This window comes from Amphiura filiformis, chromosome 11 (genome assembly GCF_039555335.1).
Source record: "Amphiura filiformis chromosome 11, Afil_fr2py, whole genome shotgun sequence".
NCBI lineage: Eukaryota > Metazoa > Echinodermata > Ophiuroidea > Amphilepidida > Amphiuridae > Amphiura > Amphiura filiformis.
The window spans coordinates 7,430,318-7,436,966 of record NC_092638.1 but is presented as its reverse complement, the minus strand read 5'-3'; positions in this window follow the sequence as shown (position 1 = coordinate 7,436,966).

Below are 6,649 nucleotides of genomic sequence, written 5' to 3'. Positions count from 1 at the left end.
TTAATACAGATTTATTTATATATGTATGCATTTTTTATCGTTCCCCAGAGTGGTTTGGTGCACAGGGAATATTTTGGGTTTTTTTTCAACATTTATATGGGTTGACCCACAGCAGTTGTAGGGACTATCCCATCATGCATTGCAAAGATCTTCTTTACTCCATAGCCAAATGTACACAAAAAAGTAAAGTATACAAGTAAAAACCGCTTAAATACTGAGAGCTATGGATAGTTTCACAATACTTTAGGGGTCATATTATGTCAAACAAAGTGATAAGTAATTGAAAGTTCAATGGATTTTGTGCACATTATTCAGTTATACTGTTACACTGAAAAGCATATTGGGAAAGTGGGCTGACCACTCTCTTAATCTATGCTTCATCAATACTCCAGGCATAGTGGTCAAACGAGATCCAAAGGTTGCTAGTTCAGTCCTTATGTGCATTGGCCACTGCAGGGGAACGATAAAAAACTTGTACATCCTTATCATCCAGAGTACTATGTAATGTCTTAATCATATCGAAGACTCTGAAACACAAGGCCTTATGTCCATTTTGACCATTTTGAGAAAATTGTGATTGAAGATGATGAGAGCTTGTTATGGTGGTTTATAACTTTGAAAAAGATGGATTTTGGAGATGAGTCTTTTTGTTACTGGAAAAAGAATTTCATTCTGAAAATGTTGATTCCAAAATCTAATTTTTGAAAAAATTGGACATACGTCCTTTTGTTTCTGAGCACTCGATATATAATATGCTTGTGCATATCTTGCCAAATCTTAAGAAGTCAAGCAAAAGAAGTTGTTTATTGTTAAATATTCTGTCGATCAGGATTGCTGAATATTTTGACCCATCTATCACTCGTACTGCTCGGAAGTGGAGTGAAACTTTACATTGGAGTGTAAACGGATATTACACTAAGTGTTTATTCCCTCTGGTTTGACACAATATTATTCATATTTTCTTGAGCATATATTGAGAATATCAACTTTGATTCCAATGACTGAGAGTGCATCCAAATACACAGTGAGCCAGATCACTTGTTATCAAACTATCAGTCTGTACTACTCTTCCTTCCTCCAGTTAGTAGAGCATCAGTCTGGCGATCTGAAGGTCCCAGGTTCAAATACTGGATGGGCAGTGCATTTTTTCACTTGTTATCATTCAGGTATGTGGAGACTTGTGTCTAAAAACCATTTCTCATAAAACCAACAAGGTCTCAGAAGAGTTCAAGGGCACTAAATTTCAAGGCCAGTGATGAGCAAAGGGCTCAAAAGTTTTAAAGTGTAAAGGAGTTGAATCTGCATTTTTACAGGATGGAGTCTACATCTCTCTTTCGTTAGCGATTATGCCTGACTCCACCGTGAAATGTTGCTGTGGATGGGGGGTGGGGGACTCGCTACACCTCCTCCATAGCAAGTCTGTTACCTTCCCAGCAGTTGAGAATGCCGGTACCCATTTATACACCTGGGTGGAGAGGAATAATCAAGATAAAATGCCTTACTCAAGGCTATAACACGATGCGTTGCTGGGGCTCGAACTTACAAGCTTCCGATTATGAGTCGGGGCCACCGCTTGGCCACTGTGCTCAATGGCACAAAGGCCACTATATACCAAAGAATGCTTTGAAATTGAGGGGGACCAATGTCAAGTCTAATGGCCACAGAGGCTTTGGCCATGGTGACCTCCCTTGATTTTAATTGACCAGGGTTTTATAACTTTGTTTTACATTTAAGAGTCCTTTAAGGGTGAATTTAGTTTAGGATAAATTGAAATGTTAGGATAAATTTTTAGGATATATTTAATATTGTAGCAGTACTTTAAAGATTTGGCATGTGATAATTGTTTGTATTTTATTGTTATCTCTACCCCAAAAGTGTGTGAGCAAAAAGTAAATTATTCACTTACTCCACAAATCTTAAAACCCTCTATGGCTTAATGAAGCTGGTTATTAGTTTAATTACTTTCCTGTAAATTTTGACATAAAATAATTAATTCTGGTGAAAATGATAGTATGTAATATAAGCATGCATGAGTAAAAAAAATCCTGGTTGTAATTAGTATCACACAAGTCTGTTATAGTCCAAAAACAAGCTTAACAAACCTTATAAATCAGCATTTACCTCATATTTTGCTGGAAAATTTTTGACTAATTCATTTTGTTTTAAATTTCACAAATTCACCCACCAACCCTGAATTCAGAGCTTTAAGGGCAATAGAACTTGTTTTTTTTGCCCAACATTAGGGGAAATGCTGTGATGGTGGTGGTCATTGACATATATCGTCAGCTTGCTACACTAAATGCCTAAGTCATTCTTACATGTTTCTCATTTGCAATTTTGATTTTCTGAGTAATAAACCCATAATTCATCAAATTTCCGCGTTTTTCAATAACTTGTGGAATACATCAAACGAGATGTATTCCACAAGCTAATGAAAAACGCGGCTATATATTTGATGAATTATGGGTTTATTACTCAGAAAATCAAAATTGCAAATGAGAAACATATAAGAATGACTTAGGCATTTAGCGAGCAGGCTGACGATATATTTTGTGCAGTGTATCAATACCTTAGAGGTTTCATATATAGACTTACAAATTAACAAACTCGGATTACAAAAAAAAACACCCTTTTTTCAATAAACAAGATTTTGAAAAGCTTCATTTGTTAGTACATGTACCACTGTTTGCTGTTGCTATGGGTAGATGGAGATGACTAGATGGGTAAAGGTCTTTTTGTATTACTGCCTCTTGCAAAATACGGAGCTACCTCTGAATTTGTTTTCCAATAAATATACATTTTTGTGCTTAATAAACTACAATTAATTTTGTGCTAAATGTATTATTTCATACGGCTTTTGTGAAATTTGTATTTTGTCTGCGGGTCTGCAACATAAACCTTTATTGGCTCCTTACTAGACTATTAAAACTACTGAATTTTATATGGTTAAAAATAGATTGGGCTGTTCCAGTTGAAATCCATACACCCCTATGGAAGACTTGACCTCAATATCCCCACACAGGGAGTGTGAATTTCAAATGAGGTCACTTGAATGGGCGACTCCATTTGAAATCTGCACCCCTGTGTAGCTGGTCATGTCTTCCATAGGGGGTATGTTGATTTCAACTGGAATTTGCCCTCTGCACGGATCCGCCATCTTGCTACCAAGACAAGGTTCTCCTTGCAAACGTATGTGCAAAATGTGTAATTTTGTTTCTTGCGATTTTCGTTTTCTTTTGCAAAGGGTATACGCAGTAATTAAAGCATGCGTTTGACAGTCATACGCACACACAGCACGCACTTTGCAGGTAGAACCTCATTTTCAGATGACAGTGGGATCAGTGAATAGCCTTTTGCAGGAAAATAAGTGCTGTTGACAGTTTGAAAAAGTTTATTCTCAAAAGACAATCTGCTCAGTCCAATGCAGATTGGAAATTTTGGTACTGCTGTTTTAGGTCATTCCTGCCACAAAGAACTTGGGCTATTCTATTTGAAATCCATACATGTACACCCCTATGGAATACATGACATTATTCTCCCACACAGGGAGCGTAGATTTCAAATAGAATCACCCATTCAGGTATCCCCATTTGAAATTCACACTCCCTGTGTAGAAGATTCAGATGCTCTACAAGGACTCCAATAGTGTTGTTATGGTAGATGGAAGTATCTCTAGTAACTACTGGAGTGCTTCAGGGTGATGTGTTAGCACCATTCCTGTTCATTGTCCTGGTAGACTAACTTCTGAAGAAATCAACTTCTTGAATTGACGCTGGAATTGTTACCTACCCACGTCGGTCAAGGAGGTATCCTGCTAGGATGCTGAATGACCTGAATTTCACAGATGATTTGCCCTGTTTACTATGGATAATCTCATACTTGAATGAATGAAAAACTTAAAAATACAAAGATCGCATTCAAATGATAACCTCTATTTTGCACCTTATTAGGTCACCTTATCATATTATTAATTTTCTAGTTAGGTGTTTTCATGAGAAATTTACTTTTGAATGTTTTGAAGTTGTATAAAATTCACCATAAAAGTCTTCATGTTTGAAATAATGTCATGATATATGTATGTAGCGGTCCTTAAGCTAACAAAAATATGATAAAAATGCAATATCTTGGAAGCCTCTTTGTAACCAACTTCAAAACCAGATGATTGCATGGACAAAGGCATAGGGCAGCTATCCATGACCTATTAAGGCTGACTGCACAATGTACCCCCCCCCCCCCCTCCAATCAAATAACCCAGGTTACATTTCTGTGCCCTGCTTAATCGCTTTGAAATTGCAAATTTTCAATTCACACAAATTTTCATAACTTTTGTTAAGTCTGGAAGATTTCAAATTATTTTGACACAAGTGGGTATTAACTCTACATCTTACATCGATATTAATGATATAGATTAATAATATCATAAATTATGATCCAAAAACAATTGCACAGTCCTTTTAGATGGCACATAAAACCCCAGTCATCAAACAACATTCCAGATTTGGTGTAGGAACTCTCCAAATAAATAAATGTTGGTATTTATACAGCACCTTTCACATGTGAACAAAACTGATGTACCAAATGCTTTCCATTTATTTTGTCATTATAATATGTCAGCTGCCATACAATGCACAAGGCATGCTCATACCTATGGGCGGCGCTCAATGGACACTATTCATAACAGCTCCCCATTTCACCCCTGAGTAGAGAGAGGCAAGTAAGGTAAAGTGCCTTGCCCAAGAGCACAAGAGGCTTGAACTTGCAATCCACCGATTGCAAGGCAGAGCCTGTACCGCTGCACCACTGTGCCCTTAATGTGGAATGTTGTAACAGTAATAGAAAGGTGAGTTAATACACCACGTTTTCAATTAGTTAAACAAATTGTAGTAAAATCATAAATGAAGCATGAATCCACTCCAGTTAGCGCACACATAAAAATACTCAAACATTGACTGGATGACAGATAGTTTCAAGGTGAATGAAAGAGGTTGTTTACATGGCAACCAACATCCCTGATCTTAATAAAGACAAGAGGAGCCACCATCAACCAACAACCTGTAGGAAACTTCTGGAGTTATGTGGATCAACGTCATATGATAGATCATAATATGACTCCACTACTACCAAAGTCAACCAACATTCACAACAGTTGAGTGAACTCAGATGAGATACAAAAATTTCTGTAAGTTATTTCACATTTGATGTTTATGTAGTGAAATTGTGGGTGTAAATCTATTACCCACCATTTTGTTTATAATGTACACCCAGTTTAATCCCATAGGCACTATCAACCAATTATCTGCCTCTAAGAACTATTTTGATTGGTTGCAAAGAAGGCTTTATCATCTATATCACATATTGAGCCAATCAGATGAAGGGAATTACACTTAAAATTGCCCCAGCAGCCACTCGCATGTAAAGGCTCTCTGGTAGTTCCTTAAGACCCACAGTTGGTTCTGCTCCAGTTTTATGAGCCTCAAACTCTGACAATTGTAGCTCTTTAAATTCAAATTTGGAGAAAAAAAAGTGGAATTTTTTAGCTCCACATCCTATTATTTGTCTGTAATTTCAGTTCATCAAGCCCCTGTTTTGCCCTGAAAACCAGTTTTTAGTTCCCAAAAGTTTGGCGCTCAGCACCGCATAGTACACCCCTACCAAAATTTATATTGTGTGCCCCCTGGGAAAGATTGCTTGACAATCTAAAAGCTCTATTTTGATTGGTTACCTTGATAATTATATCAGCAGAAGTAACCAATCAGATGTTCTATAGGAAAGGTAGTAGTGCCCAAGGGGTTAATCAGGGCTATACCATAACACTTCCCGCATGCCAGTGCTAAGTAACTTTGTCATCTTATTCATAAAATTCTGAAATTATCCTTGCATTTGGTGGGTACAAAATTGCAGATTGACTTGATTCATGTGCTGGGTTTTGACAATGGAAGAGAATGGCGAATAAGGGAGTGTTCTGTTCATAAATACTTTGGTGGATGCTGGGCAAAATGGAGGGGGTCAAAAAAAATTTAGGTCTTCAAAACGGGGAGTACCAAAAAAGTTGGATACCTTATAGAAGGGGGTCAAAAAAGTTATAACCAATATTGACAAATTATTTTGTGAGTTTCACATGCATTTAACCATAATTGAGAATTATGAAAGTCTGTTTTAATACCAAAATCATGCAGTACTCTACTAAAGAGTACACATATTGGAATCTTACTGGTACTGCTGCACTGGTAATCTAGAGTAGCCACAGGGTAGCTGTGGTGCACAGTACCTCTGGGTTGGCAGCAATAGGATCCTGATAGTGTATGAAGCAGTGTCATTGGCACCATAAACAAGTACACAGAACTTTTTGTAATGTGTTCAGCCAAGCGTTGCCACTGCATAAAGGGCTAAATATTTAAGTTTCAATGCAAGGTTAAAATTTTTGATATTTACGCACTACAGTGATTGCAGTCTGTAACAGCACAATTATGCCAATGGTGGAAGTTAAATAAATATTTCATTCTTCATAATATTTTTTTTGCCTATTCGATCTACTTCTGATATCCACAGTTAAGACCAGTGTTTTTTTTATGCAAAGGGAGGGGTATCTAGGGGTGTTAAAGATATACATAACAGAAATGTTTTATTATACAATTTTATACAACAGCAG